General features: G+C 40.1%; 1 protein-coding gene across 2 annotated transcripts in view; it reads left to right on the plus strand.

Annotated features, from left to right (window-relative positions):
• Positions 1-19,745, plus strand: part of PLCL1 (phospholipase C like 1 (inactive)) — a 399,684-nt gene that overhangs the window by 15,739 nt on the left and 364,200 nt on the right. For both annotated transcript variants that reach the window (XM_082466978.1, XM_082466979.1), the window contains exon 2: positions 13,719-16,618. The gene's annotated coding sequence lies outside the window, so the exon portion shown is untranslated. The remainder of the gene's footprint in view (positions 1-13,718; positions 16,619-19,745) is intronic.

Here is a 19,745-nt window from a genome sequence, read left to right on the forward strand (position 1 = left end):
TCCTATGTTTTACTCTAAGAGTTTTATAGTGTCCGGTCTTAGATTTAGATCTTTAATCCATTTTGAGTTTATTTTTATGTATGGTGTTAGGGAGTGTTCTAATTTCATTCTTTTACATGTAGCTGTCCAGTTTTCCCAACACTGCTTATTGAAGAGACTGTCTTTTCTCCACTGTATATCCTTGCCTCCTTTGTCATAGATTAGTTGACCATAGGTGTGTGGGTTTATCTCTGGGCTTTCTATCCTGTTCCATTGATCTATATTTCTGTTTTTGTGCCAGTACCATATTGTCTTGATTACTGTAGCTTTGTAGTATAGTCTAAGTCAGGGAGTCTGATTCCTCCAGATCTGTTTTTCTTTTCCCTCAAGATTGCTTTGGCTATTTGGGGTCTTTTGTGTCTCCATACAGATTTTAAGAGTTTTTGTTCTACTTCTGTAAAAAATGCCATTGGTAATTTGATAGGGATTGCATTGAATCTGTAGATTGCCTTGGGTAGTATAGTCATTTTCACAATATTGATTCTTCCAATCCAAGAACATGGTATATCTCTCCATCTGTTTGTGTCATCTTTGGTTTCTTTTATCAGTGTCTTATAGTTTTCTGAGTATAGGTCTTTTACCTCATTAGGTAGGTTTATTCCTAGGTATTTTATTCTTTTTGTTGAAATTGGGATTGTTTCCTTAAATTCTCTTTCTGATCTTTTCTTGTTAGTGTATAGGAATGCAAGAGATTTCTGTGCATTAATTTTGTATCCTGCAACTTTACCAAATTCATTGATTAGCTCTAGTAGTTTTCTGATAGCATCTTTAGGATTATCTATGTATAGTATCATGTTATCTGCAAAGAGTGACAGTTTTACTTCTTATTTTCCAATTTGTATTCCTTTTATTTCTTTTTCTTCTCTGATTGCTGTGGCTGGGACTTCCAAAACTATGTTGACTAATAGTGGCGAGAGTGGACAGCCTTGTCTTGTTCCTCATCTTAGAGGAAATGCTTTCAGTTTTTCACCATCGAGAATGCTGTTTGCTGTGGGTTTGGTGTCTATAACCTTTATTATGTTGAGGTAGTTTCCCTCTATGCCCGCTTTCTGGAGAGTTTTTTATCATAAATGGGTGTTGAATTTTGTCAAAAACTTTTTCTGCATGTATTGAGAGGATCATATGGTTTTTATTTCTTAATTTTTTAATATGGTGTATCACATTGATTGATTTGTGTATATTGAAGAATCCTTGCGTCCCTGGGATAAATCCTACTTCATCACAGTGTATGATCCTTTTAATATGTTGTTGGATTCTGTTTGCTAGGTTTTTCTTGAGGATTTTTGCATCTATGTTCATCAGTGATATTAGTCTGTAATTTTATTTTTTTATAGTGTCTTTGTCTGGTTGTGGTATCAGGGTGATGGTGGTCTCATAGAATGAGTTTGGGAGTGTTCCTTTCTCTGCAATTTTTTGGAAGAGTTTGAGATGAATGGGTGTTAGCTCTTCTCTAAATGTTTGATAGAATTCACCTGTGAAGCCGTCTGGTCCTGGACTTCTTTGTTGGAAGATTTTATAAAAAATAAATTTATTTATTTTATTTATTTATTTTTGGCTGCATTGGGTCTTCGTTGCTGGACGTGGGCTTTCTCTAGTTGCAGCGCACGGAGTCTACTCTTCGTTGTGGTGTGTGGGCTTCTCATTGTGGTGGCTTCTCTTTTTGTGGAGCATGGGCTCTAGATGTGTGGGCCTCAGTAGTTGTGGCACGTGGGCTCAGTAGTTGTGGCTTGTGGGTTCTAGAGCACAGGCTCAGTAGTTGTGGTGCATGGCTTAGTTGCTCCGTGGCATGTGGGATCTTCCCGGACCAGGGCTTGAACCTGTGTCCCTGCATTGGCAGGTAGATTCTTAACCACTGTGCCACCAAGGAAGTCCCTGTTAGAAGATTTTTTTTTTTTTTTTTAATAAATTTATTTATTTATTTATTTATTTTTGGCTGTGTTGGGTCTTCGTTTCTGTGCGAGGGCTTTCTCCAGTTGCGGCGAGCGGGGGCCACTCTTCATCGCGGTGCGCGGGCCTCTCACTGTCGCGGCCTCTCCCGTTGCGGAGCACAGGCTCCAGACGCGGAGCACAGGCTCCAGACGCGCAGGCTCAGTAGTTGTGGCTCACGGGCCTAGTTGCTCCGTGGCATGTGGGATCCTCCCGGACCGGGGCACGAACCCGTGTCCCCTGCATTGGCAGGCGGATTCTCAACCACTGCGCCACCAGGGAAGCCCCCTGTTAGAAGATTTTTAATCACAGTTTCAATTTCATTACTTGTGATTGGTCTGTTCATATTTTCTATTTCTTCCTGGTTCAGTTGTGGAAGGTTATACCTTTCTAAGAATTTGTCCATTTCTCCCAGGTTGTCCATTTTATTGGCAGAGAGTTGCTTGTAATAGTCTCTAATGATGCTTTGTATTTCTGTAGTGTCAGTTGTTACTTCTCCTTTTTCATTTCTAATTTTATTGATTTGAGCCCTCTCTGTCTTTTTCCTGATGAGTCTGGCTAAAGGTTTATCAATTTTGTTTATCTTCTCACAGAACCAGCTTTTAGTTTTACTGATATTTGCTATTGTTTTCTTTGTTTGTATTTCATTTATTTCTGCTCTGATCTTTATGATTTCTTTCCTTCTACTAACCTTGTGTTTTGTTTGTTCTTTTTTCTCTAGTTCCTTTAGGTGTAAGTTTAGACTGTTTATTTGAGATTTTTCTTGTTTCTTGAGGTAGGATTGTATTGCTATAGACTTCCCTCTTAGAAGTGCTTTTGCTGCATCCCATACGTTTTGGATCGTCGTTTTTCATTGTCATTTGTCTCTCAGTATTTTTTGATTTCCTCTTTGAATTCTTCAGTGATCTCTTGGTTATTTAGTAAAATATTGTTTAGCCTCCATGTGTTTGTGTTTTTTACGTTGTTTTCCCTGTAATTTGTTTCTAACTTCATAGCATTTTGGTTGGAAAAGATGCTTGATATGATTTCAATTTTCTTAAATTTACCGATGCTTGATTTGTGACCCAAGATGTGATCTATCTTGGAGAATGTTCCGTGTGCACTTGAGAAGAAAGTGTAGTCTGCTATTTTTGGATGAATGTCCTATAAATATCAATTAAATCTATGTGGTCTGTTGTATCACTTAAAGCTTGTGTTTTCTTATTAATTTTCTGTCTGGATGATCTGTCCATTGGTGTAAGTGAGGTGTTAAAGTTCCCCACTATTATTGTGTTACTTTTGATTTCCTCTTTTATAGCTGTTAGCATTTGCCTTATGTATTGAGGTGCTCCTATGTTGGGTGCATATGTATTTATAATTGTTATATCGTCTTCTTGGATTGATCCCTTGATCATTCTGTAGTGTCCTTCCTTGTCTCTTGTAACATTCTTTAGTTTAAAGTCTATTTTATCTGATATGAATATTGCTACTCCAGCTTTCTTTTGATTTCCATTTGCATGGAATATCTTTTTCCATCCCCTCACTTTCAGTCTGTATGTGTCCCTAGGTCTGAAGTGGGTCTCTTGTAGACAGCATATATATGGGTCTTGTTTTTGTATCCATTCAGCGAGCCTGTGTCTATTGATTGGAGCATTTCATCCATTCACATTTAAGGTAATTACTGATATGTATATTCCTATTACCATTTTCTTAATTGTTTTGGGTTTGTTTTTGTAGGTCCTTTTCTTCTCTTGTGTTTCCCACTTAGAGAGGTTCCTTTAGCATTTGTTGTAGAGCTGGTTTGGTGGTGCTGAATTCTCTAAGCTTTTGCTTGTCTGTAAAGCTTTTGATTTCTCTGTCGAATCTGAATTAGATCCTTGCCGGGTAGAGTAATCTTGGTTGTAGGTTCTTCCCTTTCATCACTTTAAATATATCATGCCACTCCCTTCTGGCTTGTAAAGTTTCTGCTGAGAAATCAGCTGTTAAGCTAATGGGAGTTCCCTTGTATGTTATTTGTTGTTTTTCCCTTGTTGCTTTTAATAATTTTTGTTTGCCTTTAATTTTTCTCAGTTTGATTACTGTGTGTCTCGGCATGTTTCTCCTTGGGTTTAACCTGCCTGGGACTCTCTGTGCTTCCTGGACTTGGGTGGCTATTTCTTTTCCCATGTTAGGGAAATTTTTGACTATAGTTTCTTCAAATATTTTCTCTGGTCCTTTCTCTCTCTCTTCTCCTCTGGGACCCCTATAGTGTGAACATTGGTGCATTTAATGTTGTCCCAATGTTGTTGGCTGTGTTCATTTCTTTTCATTCTTTTTTCTTTATTGTGTTCTGTGGCAGTGAATTCCACCATTCTGGCTTCCAAGTCAATTATCCGTTCTTCTGCCTCAGTTATTCTGCTGTTGATTCCTTCTAGTGTATTTTTCATTTCAGTTATGGTATTGTTCATCTCTGTTTGTTTGTTCTTTAATTCTTCTAGGTGTTTTGTCTTCAGTTCTTCTAGGCCTTTTTTAAACATTTCTTGCATCTTCTCAATCTTCGCCTCCATTCTTTTTCTGAGGTCCTGTATCATCTTCACTATCATTATTCTGAATTCTTTTTCTAGAAGGTTGCCTATCTCCACTTCATTTAGTTTTTTTTCTGGGGTTTTATCTTGTTCCTTCATCTGGTACATAGTCCTCTGCCTTTTCATTTTGTCTATCTTTCTGTGAATGTGGTTTTCGTTCCACAGGCTGCAGGATTGTAGTTCTTCTTGCTTCTGCTGTCTGCCCTCTGGTGGACGAGGGTATCTAAGAGGCTTGTGCAAGCTTCCTGATGGGAGGGACTGGTGGTTGGTAGAGTGGGGTGTTGCTCTGGTGGGCAGAGCTCAGTAAAACTTTAATCCACTTGTCTGCTGATAGGTGGGACTGAGTTCCCTCCCTGTCAGTTGTTTGGCCTGAGGTGACCCAGCATTGGAGCCCACTGGCTCTTTGGTGGGACTAATGGCTGCCTCTAGGAGGGCTCACGCCAAGTAGTACTTCCCCAAACTTCTGCTGCCAGTGTCCTTGTCCCTGTGGTGAGCCAAAGCCACCCCCCCGCCCCCCGCCTCTGCAGGAGACCTGCCAACACAAGCAGGTAGGTCTGGTTCTGTCTCCTATGGGGTCGCTGCTCCTTCACCCTGGGTCCTGAGGTGCATACTACTTTGTGTGTGCCCTGACACAAGCAGTGGAGGGCACACACAGAGTGGAGTCTCTGTTTCCCGCAGTCCTGTTGAAGTCCTGCAATCAAATCCCGCTAGCTTTCAAAGTCTGATTCTCTGGGTATTCCTCTTCTCGTTGCCAGCCTCCCAGATTGGGAAGCCTGACATGGGGCTCAGAACCTTCACTGCTGTGGGTGGACTTCTGTGTTATAATTGTTCTCCAGTTTGTGAGTCACCCACCCAGCGGTTATGGGATTTAATTTTATTATGATTGCGCCCCTCCTTACATCTCCTTGCAGCTTCTCCTTTGTCTTTGTTTTTTTTTGTTTTTTTTTAACATCTTTATTGAAGTATAATTGCCTTACAATGGTGTGTTAGCTTCTGCTTTATAACAAAGTGAATCAGTTATACATATACAATATGTTCCCATTTCTCTTCCCTCTTGCATCTCCCTCCCTCCCACCCTCCCCATCCCACCCCTCTAGGTGGTCACAAAGCACCGAGCTGATCTCCCTGTGCTATGCGGCTGCTTCCCACTAGTTATCTATTTTACATTTGGTAGTGTATATATGTCCATGACACTCTCTTACCCTGTCACATCTCACCCCACCCCCTCCCCATATCCTCAAGTCCATTCTCTAGTAGGTCTGTGTCTTTATTCCCGTCTTGCCACTAGGTTCTTCATGGCCTTTTTTTTTTTTTTCCCTTAGATTCCGTATATATGTGTTAGCATACTGTATTTGTTTTTCTCTTTCTGACTTCCTTCACTCTATATGACAGACTCTAACTCCATCCACCTCATTACAAATACCTCCATTTCATTTCTTTTTATGGCTGAGTAATATTCCATTGTATATATGTGCCGCATCTTCTTTATCCATTCATCTGTCGATGGACATTTAGGTTGCTTCCATGTCCTGGCTATTGTAAATAGAGCTGCAATGAACATTTTGGTACATGACTCTTTTTGACCTATGGTTTTCTCAGGGTATATGCCCAGTAGTGGGATTGCTGGGTCGTATGGTAGTTCTATTTGTAGTTTTTTAAGGAACCTCCATACTGTTCTCCATAGTGGCTGTATCAATTTACATTCCCACCAACAGTGCAAGAGTGTTCCCTTTCCTCCACACCCTCTCCAGCATTTATTGTTTCTAGATTTTTTGATGATGGCCATTCTGACAGATGTGAGATGATATCTCATTGTAGTTTTGATTTGCATTTCTCTAATGATTAATGATGTTGAGCATTCTTTCATGTGTCTGTAGGCCATCTGTATATCTTCTTTGGAGAAATGTCTATTTAGGTCTTCGGCCCATTTTTGGATTGGGTTGTTCGTTTTTTTGTTATTGAGCTGCATGAGCTGCTTGTAAATCTTGGAGGTTAATCCTTTGTCAGTTGCTTCATTTGCAAATATTTTCTCCCATTCTGATGGTTGTCTTTTGGTCTTGTTTATGGTTTCCTTTGCTGTGCAAAAGCTTTTAAGTTTCATTAGGTCCCATTTGTTTATTTGTGTTCTTATTTCCATTTCTCTGGGAGCTGGGTCAAAAAAGAATCTTGCTGTGATGTATGTCATAGAGTGTTCTGCCTAAGTTTTCCTCTAAGAGTTTGATAGTGTCTGCCCTTACACTTAGGTCTTTAATCCATTTTGAGTTTATTTTTGTGCATGGTGTCAGGGAGTGTTCTAATTTCATACTTTTACATGTACCTGTCCAATTTTCCCAGCACCACTTATTGAAGAGGCTGTCTTTTCTCCACTGTATATTCTTGCCTCCTTTATCAAAGATAAGGTGACCATATGTGTGTGGGTTTATCTCTGGGCTTTCTATCCTGTTCCATTGATCTATATTTCTGTTTTTGTGCCAGTACCAAACTGTCTTGATTACTGAAGCTTTGTAATATAGTCTGAAGTCAGGGAGCCTGATTCCCCCAGCTCCATTTTTCGTTCTCAAGATTGCTTTGGCTATTCGGGGTCTTTTGTGTTTCCATACAAATTGTGAAATTTTTTGTTCTAGTTCTGTGAAAAATGCCAGTGGTAGTTTGATCGGGATTGCATTGAATCTGTAGATTGCTTTGGGTAGTAGAGTCATTTTCACAATGTTGATTCTTCCAATCCAGGAACATGGTATATCTCTCCATCTATTTGTATCATCTTTAATTTCTTTCATCAGTGTCTTATAATTTTCTGCATACAGGTCTTTTGTCTCCTTAGGTAGGTTTATTCCTAGATATTTTATTCTTTTTGTTGCACTGGTAAATGGGAGTGTTTTCTTAATTTCACTTTCAGATTTTTCGTCATTAGTGTATAGAAATGCAAGAGATTTCTGTGCATTAATTTTGTATCCTGCTACTTTACCAAATTCATTGATTAGCTCTAGGAGTTTTCTGGTAGCATATTTAGGATTCTCTATGTATAGTATCATGTCATCTGCAAATAGTGACAGCTTTACTTCTTCTTTTCCGATTTGGATTCCTTGTATTTCTTTGTCTTTTCTGATTGCTGTGGCTAACACTTCCAAAACTATGTTGAATAATAGTGGTGAGAGTGGGCAACCTTGTCTTGTTCCTGATCTTAGTGGAAATGGTTTCAGTTTTTCACCATTGAGGACAATGTTGGCTGTGGGTTTGTCATATATGGCCTTTATTATGTTGAGGAAAGTTCCCTCTATGCCTAGTTTCTGCAGGGCTTTTATCATAAATGGGTGTTGAATTTGTCGAAAGCTTTCTCTGCATCTATTGAGATGATCATATGGTTTTTCTCCTTCAATTTGTTAATATGATGTATCACATTGATTGATTTGCGTATATTGAAGAATCCTTGCATTCCTGGGATAAACCCCACTTGATCATGGTGTATGATCCTTTGAATGTGCTGTTGGATTCTGTTTGCTAGTATTTTGTTGAGGATTTTTGCATCTATGTTCATCAGTGATATTGGCCTGTAGTTTTCTTTCTTTGTGACATCTTTGTCTGGTTTTGGTATCAGGGTGATGGTGGCCTTGTAGAATGAGTTTTGGAGTGTTCCTCCCTCTGCAATATTTTGGAAGAGTTTGAGAAGTATAGGTGTTAGCTCTTCTCTAAATGTTTGATAGAATTCACCTGTGAAGCCATCTGGTCCTGGGCTTTTGTTTGTTGGAAGGTTTTTAATCACAGTTTCAATTTCAGTGCTTGTGATTGGTCTGTTTATATTTTCTATTTCTTCCTGGTTCAGTCTCGGCAGTTTGTGCATTTCTAAGGATCTGTCCAGTTCTTGCAGGTTGTCCATTTTATTGGCATAGAGTTGCTTGTAGTAATCTCTCGTGATCTTTTGTATTTCTGCAGTGTCAGTGGTTACTTCTCCTTTTTCATTTCTAATTCTATTGATCTGAGTCTTCTCCCTTTTTCTCTTGATGAGTCTGGCTAATGGTTTATCAATTTTGTTTATCTTCTCAAAGAACCAGCTTTTAGTTTCATTGATTTTTGCTATTGTTTCCTTCATTTCTTTTTCATTTATTTCTGACCTGATCTTTATAATTTCTTTCCTTCTGCTGGCTTTGGGGTTTTTTTCTTCTTCTTTCTCTAATTGCTTTAGGTGCAAGGTTAGGTTGTTTATTCGAGATGTTTCCTGTTTCTTGAGGTAGGCTTGTATTGCTATAAACTTCCCTCTTAGCACTGCTTTTGCTGCGTCCCATAGGTTTTGGGCCGTCGTATCTCCATTGTCATTTGTTTCTAGGTATTTTTTGATTTCCCCTTTGATTTCTTCAGTGATCACTTCGTTATTAAGTAATGTATTGTGTAGCCTCCATGTGTTTGTATTTTTTACAGATCTTTTCCTGTAATTGATATCTAGTCTCATAGTGTTGTGGTCGGAAAAGATACTTGATACGATTTCAATTTTCTTAAATTTACCAAGGCTTGATTTGTGACCCAAGATATGATCTATCCTGGAGAATGTTCCATAAGCACTTGAGAAAAATGTGTATTCTGTTGTTTTTGGGTGGAATGTCCTATAAATATCAATTAAGTCCATATTGTTTAATGTATCATTTAAAGCTTGTGTTTCCTTATTTATTTTCATTTTGGATGATCTGTCCATTGGTGAAAGTGGGGTGTTAAAGTCCCCTACTATGATTGTGTTGCTGTCGATTTCCCCTTTTATGGCTGTTAGTATTTGCCTTATGTATTGAGGTGCTCCTATGTTGGGTGCATAAATATTTACAATTGTTATACCTTCCTCTTGGATCGATCCCTTGATCATTATATAGTGTCCTTCTTTGTCTCTTGTAATAGTCTTTATTTTAAAGTCTATTTTGTCTGATATGAGAATTGCTACTCCAGCTTTCTTTTGATTTCCATTTGCATGGAATATCTTTTTCCATCCCCTCACTTTCAGTCTGTATGTGTCTCTAAGTCTGAAGTGGGTCTCTTGTAGACAGCATATATATGGGTCTTGTTTTTGTATCCATTCAGCCAGCCTGTGTCTTTTGGTGGGAGCATTTAATCCATTCCCGTTTAAGGTAATTATCGATTTGTATGTTCCTATTCCCATTTTCTTAAATGTTTTGGGTTTGTTATTGTAGGTGTTTTCCTTCTCTTGTGTTTCTTGCCTAGAAAAGTTCCTTTAGCATTTGTTGTAAAGCTGGTTTGGTGGTGCTGAACTCTCTCAGCTTTTGCTTGTCTGTAAAGGTTTTAATTTCTCCATCGAATGTGAATGAGATCCTTGCTGGGTAGTGTAATCTTGGTTGTAGGTTTTTCTCCTTCATCACTTTAAGTATATCCTGCCACTCCCTTCTGGCTTGCAGAGTTTCTGTTGAAAGATCAGATGTTAACCTTATGGGGATTCCCTTGTGTGTTATTTGTTTTTTTTCCCTTGCTGCCTTTAATATGTTTTCCTTATATTTAAGTTTTGACAGTTTGATTAATATGTGTCTTGGCGTGTTTCTCCTTGGGTTTATCCTGTATGGGACTCTCTGTGCTTCCAGGACTTGATTAACTATTTCCTTTCCCATATTAGGGAAGTTTTCAACTATAATCTCTTCAAATATTTTCTCAGTCCCTTTCTTTTTCTCTTCTTCTTCTGGGACCCCTATAATTCGAATGTTGGTGCATTTAATGTTGTCCCAGAGGTCTCTGAGACTGTCCTCAGTTCTTTTCATTCTTTTTTCTTTATCCTGCTCTGTAGTAGTTATTTCCACCATTTTATCTTCCAGGTCACTTATCCTTTCTTCTGCCTCAGTTATTCTGCTATTGATCCCATCTAGAGTATTTTTAATTTCATTTATTGTGTTTTTCATCATTGCCTGGTTCCTCTTTAGTTCTTCTATGTCCTTGTTAAATGTTTCTTGCATTTTGTCTATTCTATTTCCAAGATTTTGGATCATCCTTACTATCATTATTCTGAATTCTTTTTCAGGTAGACTACCTATTTCCTCTTCATTTGTTAAGTCTGGTGTGTTTTGACCCTGCTCCTTCATCTGCTGTGTGTTTTTCTGTCATCTCATTTTGCTTATCTTACTGTGTTTGGGGTCTCCTTTTCACAGGCTGCAGGTTTGTAGTTCCCGTTGTTTTTGGTATCTGTCCCCAGTGGCTAAGGTTGGTTCAGTGGGTTGTGTAGGCTTCCTGGTGGAGGGAACTAGTGCCTGAGCTCTGGTGGATGAGGCTGGATCTTGTCTTTCTGGTGGGCACGTCCACGTCTGGTGGTGTATTTTGGGGTATCTGTGGCCTTATTATGATTTTAGGCAGCCTCTCTGCTAATGGATGGGGCTGTGTTCCTGTCTTGCTAGTTGTTTGGCATAGGGTGTCCAGCACTGTAGCTTGCTGGTCGTTGAGTGAAGCTGGGTCTTGATGTTGAGATGGAGATCTCTGAGAGATTTTTGCCGTTTGGTATTACGTGGAGCTGGGAGGTCTCTTGTGGACCAGTGTCCTGAAGTTGGCTCTCCCACCTCAGAGGCACGGCCCTGATGCCTGGCTGGAGCACCAAGAGCCTTTCGTCCACACGGCTCAGAGTAAAAGGGAGAAAAAATAGAAAGAAAGAAAGAAAGAGGCTATAATATAGTGAAGTAAAATAAAGCTATTGTAAAGCAAAGCTATACAGACAAAATCTCACCCAGAAGCATATACATATACACTCACAAAAAAAAGGAAAAGGGGAAAGATTAATATATCCTGCTCCCAAAGTCCACCTCCTGAATTTGGGATGATTCGTTGTCTATTCAGGTATTCAACAGATGCAGGCACATCAAGTTGTTTGTGGAGTTTTAATCCGCTGCTTCTGAGGCTGCTGGGAGAGATTTCCCCTTCTCTTCCCTGTTCGCACAGCTCCTGGGGTTCAGCTTTGGATTTGGACCCGCCTCTGCGTGTAGGTCGCCTGAGGGCGTCTATTCCCCGCCCAGACAGGACGGGGTTAAAGGAGTAGCTGCTTCGGGGGCTCTGGCTCACCCAGGCCGCGGGGAGGGAGGGGTACAGAGGAGGCGGGGTGAGCCTGCGGCGGTCGAGGCCTGCGTGACGTTGCACCAGCCTGAGGCGGGCAGTGCGTTCTCCCGGGGAAGTTGTCTCCGGATCACGGGACCCTGGCAGTGGCGGGCTACACAGGCTGCCGGGATGGGTGGTGTGGAGAGTGACCTGTGCTCACACACAGGCCCTTTGGAGGCGGCAGCAGCAGCCCCAGCGTCCCACGCCCGTCTCTGGGGTCCGCGCCGATTGCCGCGGCTCGCGCCCTTCTCTGGAGTTCGTTTAGGCGGCGCTCTGAATCCCCTCTCCGTGCGCGCCGCGAAACAAAGAGGCAAGAAAAAGTCTCTTGCCTCTTCGGCAGCTGCAGACTTTTTCCCGGTCTCCCTCCCAGCCAGCTGTGGTGCGCTAATCCCTTCAGGCTGTGTTCTCGCCGCCAGCCCCAGTCCTCTCCCTGCGATCCGACCGAAGCCCGAGCCTCAGCTCCCAGCCCCGCCCTCCCCGGCGGGTGAGCAGACAAGCCTCTCGGGCTGGTGAGTGCTGCTCGGCGCCGAGCCTCCGTGCGGGAACCTCTCCGCTTGCCCTCTGCACCCCTGTGGCTGCGCTCTCCTCTGTGGCTCCGAAGCTTCCCCCCTCTGCCACCCGCAGTCTCTGCCCACGAAGGGGCTTCCTAGTGCGTGGAAATCTTTCCTCCTTCACAGCTCCCTCCCACTGGTGCAGGTGCCGTCCCTATTCTTTTGTCTCTGTTATTTCTTTTTTCTTTTGCCCTACCCAAGTACGGGGGGAGTTTCTTGCCTTTTTGGAGGTCGGACGTTTTCTGCCAGCATTCAGTGGGTGTTCTGTAGGAGCAGTTCCACGTGTAGATGTATTTCTACTGTATCTGTGGGAAGGAAGGTGATCTCCGCGTCTTACTCTTCCGCCATCTTCTCTCCTCCCCTCTCCTTTGTCTTTGAATGTGGGGTATATTTTTTGGCGAGTTCCAGTGTCTTCCTGTCGATGATTGTTCAGCAGTTAGTTGTGATTCTGGTGCTCTCTCAAGAGGGGGTGAGTGTCCGTCTTTCTACTCCGCCATCTTGAACCAATCTCCAAGTACTTTGTTTATAAAACAAATATAGGCACACAAATGTCTCAGTTTAATTTAGGCTTTCTTGTGATAGTAGTTACTTTGGCCCACTGAATTTATTAGTTTTGTTTGGGTACAGATAATTTGATTATGCGCTCAAAATGCAAATTTTCCTTTTGCTTGTTCCTTTTTCCTTTTGAGAAAGTGGACTCGAGCAATGGCTGTCTAGTGTAGGGGAATGCCTTGGGAAATACCTTGACAAATTTGAATTGTTCTCATGGCTTGAATGCTTTGACTGCTGTGCTGATTCCTAATGAAATGGACCAGTTCCTCTTCATGAGGTTTTTGCTTTGCTCCTGTTTATTTTCCTAGACTCTCCTTCAAGCTTCCTTTTGTGATTCTTCTTTCTACCATTAAGTTCCTTCCCATCCTTTCTCCATGGCTTAATTCATGGTAAAGGATTTCCTTTCATCCTCAACATGTTTGATGAATACTTCCTCCATCTTCCTGACCTAATAAAACATGAATAGATCCTGAGGACCTCACTCTTCTGCAGGGGTCTCCACACTTTAGTTTTCACTCTCTTACTGGTTTTTGTGGATATCCATCATTCATATTTATTTATTTCTCTATTATATGTATTTTTTTCTTTACTAGTATTTATGCATATCATAAAACATACACAAAAGAATTTTAAAAAGATGAAGCAAATATTTCTTTAAAATGTTTTGTCACTGGTCATGGTTGTTTTCAGAAGTGAATGTATATCTGCATGTCAAAAAGTAAAAAAAATTTTTTGGCTGACTTCTTGTCAGATATATGGTCATTGTTTTTTCCTCTTAATATAAGCAATTATGTCCTTGTATTGAACAGGAGAAGGGTCAGTTCTGCTATTTTTGAAATGTTCACTAGAATTATCTTCAATTCAAGATGCTTTCCAGGAATATTTTAAGCCATCCATACATTTTGGGATAGTTTAATTTAAACTATACAATATAATTTTAAAATTTATTTAACTGGATTTATGTATCAGGTAACGAGTTGGCACTGTCAAATTCTCCAAGTTCTGGAACTCCCAATCATCCCTCAAAATACCTCTTTCACCCACATAGGGATCAAGTGATGGTGTCAGTGGAACCTGCATATTAACATGGGCAAAACTTGATTTACTTCTTATTCAATTTAGATAAGTATAAATATAAGTCCTAATATTTTCTTCCCACATCCTCAGAGGGGAATGGCCAGAGGACCATTGCTCTAATTTAATAGTTTAAGAAAAATGTATTGAATGCTTTTTTTGTATCATAGGGTCAAGTTCGAAATGTACAAAAATGAATAAGAAATGAATTTTACAGCCTAAAGCAGAAGGCAGACACACTTAAAGAAATGTATCAATGTAGTATAGTAGGTACCAACATATTAATGGAGGGTAAAGTGTAAGCTGTGGGTTTTGGAAAGGCTTCCTGGAAAAGATGAAGTCTGAACTGAATTTTGCAGAAAGAATAATGGTTAGTTCAGTGAAGAGAGGTGGGAAAGACTTTTCGTGTAACCAAAATGTGACAGCGTGAAACAGCATGTGGTATTCAGTGGACTTTAAGTAGCCTGATAGTCCTAAAGTATGAACGAAGAGAAATGGAGTAGTCAGAAAGGAAGCCAGGGGTGTAGATAGGAGCCATGCCACATATGTCAAAGAGCCTGGACCCTATTCAGCTGGCACTGGGAAGCCAATAAACCTTCATAGTGGGGAGTCGGGTTTTTTTCTTTAGGTAAGTCCCTCTAGCTATAATATGGAGTGAGCATGGGTATAAGAACATACCACAAAGTCACTGTAATCAAATAAATATGTATTGGATGGGAATCAGAACAGAAAACTCAGAAGTAGACTGAAGTACATGTAAGAATTTAATATATGACAAGAAGGATAATTCAGTTCAGTAAGAAAAGAATAGATTAGTTCATGAAGAAAATAAAAAGTAGACCACCATCTTATTTTTTAAAAATTTACTTAACTTTGTACACACTTATATAGACATATAAACTAAATTTAAAAATAAATTATAGAAAAACCAAATACTTAAATGTTAAAGAAAAGCAATAAAAATCTTACAAAAAAGGTAGGAGATTACATGTACAATCTAGGCGTTGGAAAGTGTTTCCTAACCAATGCTGAGAAGAGACATATTTGATTATATGAAAATTAGCATAATGTATATGCAAAAATACCATAGACAAAGTCAATAAACAGTTCTGGAAAAAATGTTACAAAAGCAGATAACGTAATAACTGTTAACATCTATAATATGTTGGTTGGGTTCTCTGAGAAGCATGATGAGTTAGAGGTACAAAAGGTTTATTGGAAAGTAACACAGTAGAGGAAAAAGGGAGGAGCAGGATTGGGCAGGAGGAGCCTAGGTGCAGACCTGACAAAATCTCAACCAGCCCAAGGGGCAGCTCTGGAGCAGTGATTGCCTGTTGGAGGAGTCTTGCCACGGTGGAAATGGCCAGGACCCATTGGCTGGAGATTGCTCAGAGAAGAGAAGAGCTTGTCCTCAGCTATCAACGCCTCACTCATTCATTGGCAAGGGGCTTCCTCAAGAAGAATAAGACCATGGGTCAAAAGTTGACGTGGACCCTAAGTTACTGGACAGCTGAAGGCTGCCAGTGAACCATACTCCTTGCAGCTGCAGAGTGAGCCCTTTATTGAAGCAGAATCTGAGTGTGGCATCTCTGTGTTTGACATCTAACTCTCACAAACTGAGAAGAAAAAGGCATTTAATCCAAAGGAAAATTAGGCAAAGCACATGTATAGACAGTTTACTGAAGATTAAGTCTAAATGGCCAAGAAACATTTGAAGTGTGCTTAGTAATCTGGAAAGTGCAAATTAAAATAACAATGGAATATAATTTTATACCTATATGTAAGAGGCAGAAATTAATGAGAACTACAATACTCATTGGGATGGAATATAAAGTGTTGTTACTGTTTGGAAAATCTATCTGGCAGTATCTAATAAAATAAAAAATACATATACCCTTAGACCCAAAATTCTACTCCTGGGAATCTATCTGATGGAAATGAAATGACTGATTCATAAAGATGTGATGTGTGTACAAAAATGATTATTACAACATTGTTTGTAGTGGTAAAAAATTAGATATAAATTGAATACCTCAAATAGAGAAATGCCTGAATGAACAATGATATATCCGTACCATGGACTATTATGCATTAATTTAAAAGAATGAATTAGTAGATATTGCGGATGAGGTGGTGGGATCCTTACCAGATATTGTTATACATACTCAAAAGAGTATGTATAAAAATGTCTCCCCCTGCTTTTTTTGTAAATCAAACAATGACAAAAACACACTCTATTTATATGTGTATATCTACATATATGAATGTAAACCAAAACTGAAAATATGCATACTAGGTTGTTAATTTAAGTTATCTTGCAAGGAGTGAGAGGGTTGAGTGGTTTGAGGAGTAGAGAAATGTGCAAGACAGGTAAAAGAAGATTAAAAAATTATATGAAAAAATATGCATATTTATCACATTTATGCTATTATTTCTAAATCTCTTAAGAAAGGCAAAACCAGGTTTATACAGCTTGCGGGAAAGAAATAAATGAGAAAAATATGTCACAGAAATGGAAATGATCATACGAAATTTTATTGAATATACAAGAATTTTTAGTTTTTACTGGTTTAATAGATGCCAAGATTGTTTATTTGCTGCGCAAATCAAACAGTATCTGGCCATATGAACCAATAGCATGGTTGTGGAAAGAACAGGGCTTTCGGTAAATTTATGTGTCTGTATCAGGAGAGTTTAGAAACTGCTATAGTAACAAATGACCTCCAAATCTGAGGGACTTACCACAAAGGTTGCTGTCTTGCTCATGTTTCACGTTCATTGCAGATTTACTTCAGCTCTGCACCGTGCCGTTTTCAAGATCCAGCCTCTGCCTGGTGAACAATTAATACTGTGGCAAAGGAAAATGAGATCATGGTAAGTATATACTGGCTCTTAAAACTTCTGTACACAAGGAGTTCTTCCACTCATCTTTCATTGGTCTAAGCAAGTCACATGCCTGAGCCTGCTGTCAATGGGATGAGGATGTATTAACTCTCGCATAGGGAAGGATCAGTGAACATCTCCCAGAGTAGGATGATCTGCTTTACAACAAAGAGTATTAATGAAGTATTTTTATGTGATCATAATAATGAATGTTGTTAATGATTGGTGAGTGAGCAGAATTAATGATGAGAAATAAGAGAAAATATTTTTTATAATTCATTAAGTGCTTGTTTCTTATCCACTGGGTGTACAGGTAAGAGACACCCCTTTTGATTTTAATTTAGTTTCAATCACAGATCACAGACTATTCTTGACAATTTCGGAACACAAACTAAAACCATTTTAATCTGTATTTTGCATATAGGAAGAATTCAGGTAGATGGAAGGGTAAGATTCTATTGTATCCACGTATTTTATTTTTCTGAAGTTTAGAATTAATAGCAGTAGGTTGATGAGAAATGTAACGTTTATCAAAAATCAGAAAAATATTCCTTCCTTTAGAAATGATAGTCTGGGGACTTCCCTGATGGTGCAGTGGTTAAGAATCTGCCTGCCTATAAAGGGGCCATGGGTTTGAGCCCTGGTCCGGGAAGATCCCACATGCCATGGAGCAACTAAGCCCATGCACCACAACTACTGAGCCTGCGCTCTAGAGCCCACGAGCCACAACTACTGAGCCCACGTGCCACAACTACTGAAGCCCGTGCACCTAGAACCCATGCTCTGCAAGAAGAGAAACCACCGCAATGAGAAGCCTGTGCACCACAACAAAGAGTAGCCCCTGCTCACTGCAAGTAGAGAAAGCCCGCATGTAGCAACAAAGACCCAACACAGCCAAAAATAAATAAATAAATTTAAAATTAAAAAAAAAAAAAAGAAAGAAATGATGGTCTGAAAATAATAGTGTTTGGTACTTTTCGCTTAGAGTTTAAGTATTTGCTCCTAAAGAATCTTCCAAATAAATTCTATCTGCAGCTATCAGTTTAGTTATTGAAAATTCATTTTGGCTAGGAGAAACCTTAAAGAAAGCTCTGAAACCTCTCATTATACTAATTATAGTATTATACTATGTTTGTTGTTTGTTATGTCACTTCACAGTTTAAATTAAATTTTAGTCCTTTGCTTTTGCTCAGTATTTCAGATGATTCTTGCATGATGTTTTTTCCCTTAATCTTTTTTTTTTTTTGGCTGTGTTGGGTCTTCATTGCTGTGCGCGGGCTTTCTCTAGTTGCGGCGAGCAGGGTCTACTCTTCGTTGTGATGTGTGGGCTTCTCATTGCGGTGGCTCCTCTTGTTGTGGAGCATGGGCTGTAGGTGCACAGGCTTCAGCAGTTGTGGCATGCGGGCTCAGTAGTTGTGGCTCCTGGGCTCTAGAGCGCAGGCTCAGTAGTCGTGGCGCACAGGCTTAGTTGTTCCGCAGCATGTGGGATCTTCCCGGACCAGGGATCAAGCCCATGTCCCCTGCATTGGCAGGCGGATTCTTAACCACTGCACCACCAGGGAAGTCCCTCCCCTAATCTTTTGAAAACAATTGTGACATTATCTGAACAGTTTCACCAGGACATTTTATAAAGAGCAGAGAATGGCAAAATTCCCAAGTGCAGTTCAACAGCTGTTGCTCCTCCACTGTGGGTTAAGGGTAGAGGCACTGTGTCCATGGTGACCTATTTGAGTCAGTGAGGGTGGGAACTGTGAGATTCTCACAGAGGTTAATGACAGAGCAAATGCTAGCAATCCAGTTTTCACTAGACATTTGGCTTCAAATGGAAATTTATTTTTTTAAAGAAAGGATTCACTTTCTAATTTCCTCATTTTAATAAAGCAGATAAAGTTGTGCTAAACCAAAGAGTTTTACACCTGAAAACTTATTTGGAACTAAAAAGTGCTTACAAAAGAGACCATACTTTACTCTTGTCTTATATTTTAATTTAGAACATGCATTATGATTTTGTGCTTATTTAAATATCTCACTCTGCTTCTTCCAAAAGTTTTGAGGTAGGCTACAGCAAAGACATAATAAGGCTAACAAAATAGGTATAAGAGTAATACATCATGATCAGGACTTCCCTGGTGGTGCAGTGGTTAAGAATCTGCCTGCCAGCAGTGGTTAAGAATCCACCTGTCAATGTAGGGGACACGGGTTCGAGCCCTGGTCCGGGAAGATCCCCCATGCCGCGGAGCAACTAAGCCTGTGCGCCACAACTCCTGAGCCTGCACTCTAGAGCCCGCGAGCCACAACTACTGAACCCGTGAGCCACAACTACTGAAGCCCACGTGCCTAGAGCCCGTGCTCTGCAACAAGAGAAGCCACCGCAATGAGAAGGCTGCACACTGCAACTAAGAGTAGCCCCTGCTAGCTGCAACCAGAGTAAAGCCCGTGAGCAGCAACGAAGACCCAATGCAGCCAAAAATAAAGTAAATAAAATTAAACAAACAAAAGAATTCATCTGCCAATGCAGGGGACACGGGTTCGAGCCCTGGTCCGGGAAGATCCTACATGCTGCGGAGCAACTAAGCCCATACGCCATGACTACTGAGCCTGCATTCTAGAGCCCGCGAGCCACAAGTACTGAGCCTGCGTGCGCAACTGCTGAAGCTCGTGCGCCTAGAGCCCGTGCTCCGCAACAAGAGGAGCCACTGTGATGAGAAGCCTGTGTACTACAATGAAGAGTAGCCCCATCTCCACAACTAGAGAAAGCCCGCATGTAGCAACGAAGACCCAACACAGCCAAAAATAAATAAATAAATTTAAAATTAAAAAAAAAAGAAATGATGGTCTGAAAATAATAGTGTTTGGTACTTTTTGCTTAGAGTTTAAGTATTTGCTCCTAAAGAATCTTCCAAATAAATTCTATCTGCAGCTATCAGTTTAGTTATTGAAAACTCAGTTTGGCTAGGAGAAACTTTAAAGAAAGCTCTGTAACCTCTCATTACACTAATTATAGGATTGTACTATGTTTGTTGTTTGTTATCTCACTTCACAGTTTAAATTAAATTTTAGTCCTTTGCTTTTGCTCAGTATTTCAGATGATTCTTGCAAGATGTTTTTTCCCCTAATC

The sequence above is a fragment of the Balaenoptera physalus genome, assembly GCF_965194825.1.
Source record: "Balaenoptera physalus genome assembly, chromosome: 6".
Taxonomy (NCBI): domain Eukaryota; kingdom Metazoa; phylum Chordata; class Mammalia; order Artiodactyla; family Balaenopteridae; genus Balaenoptera; species Balaenoptera physalus.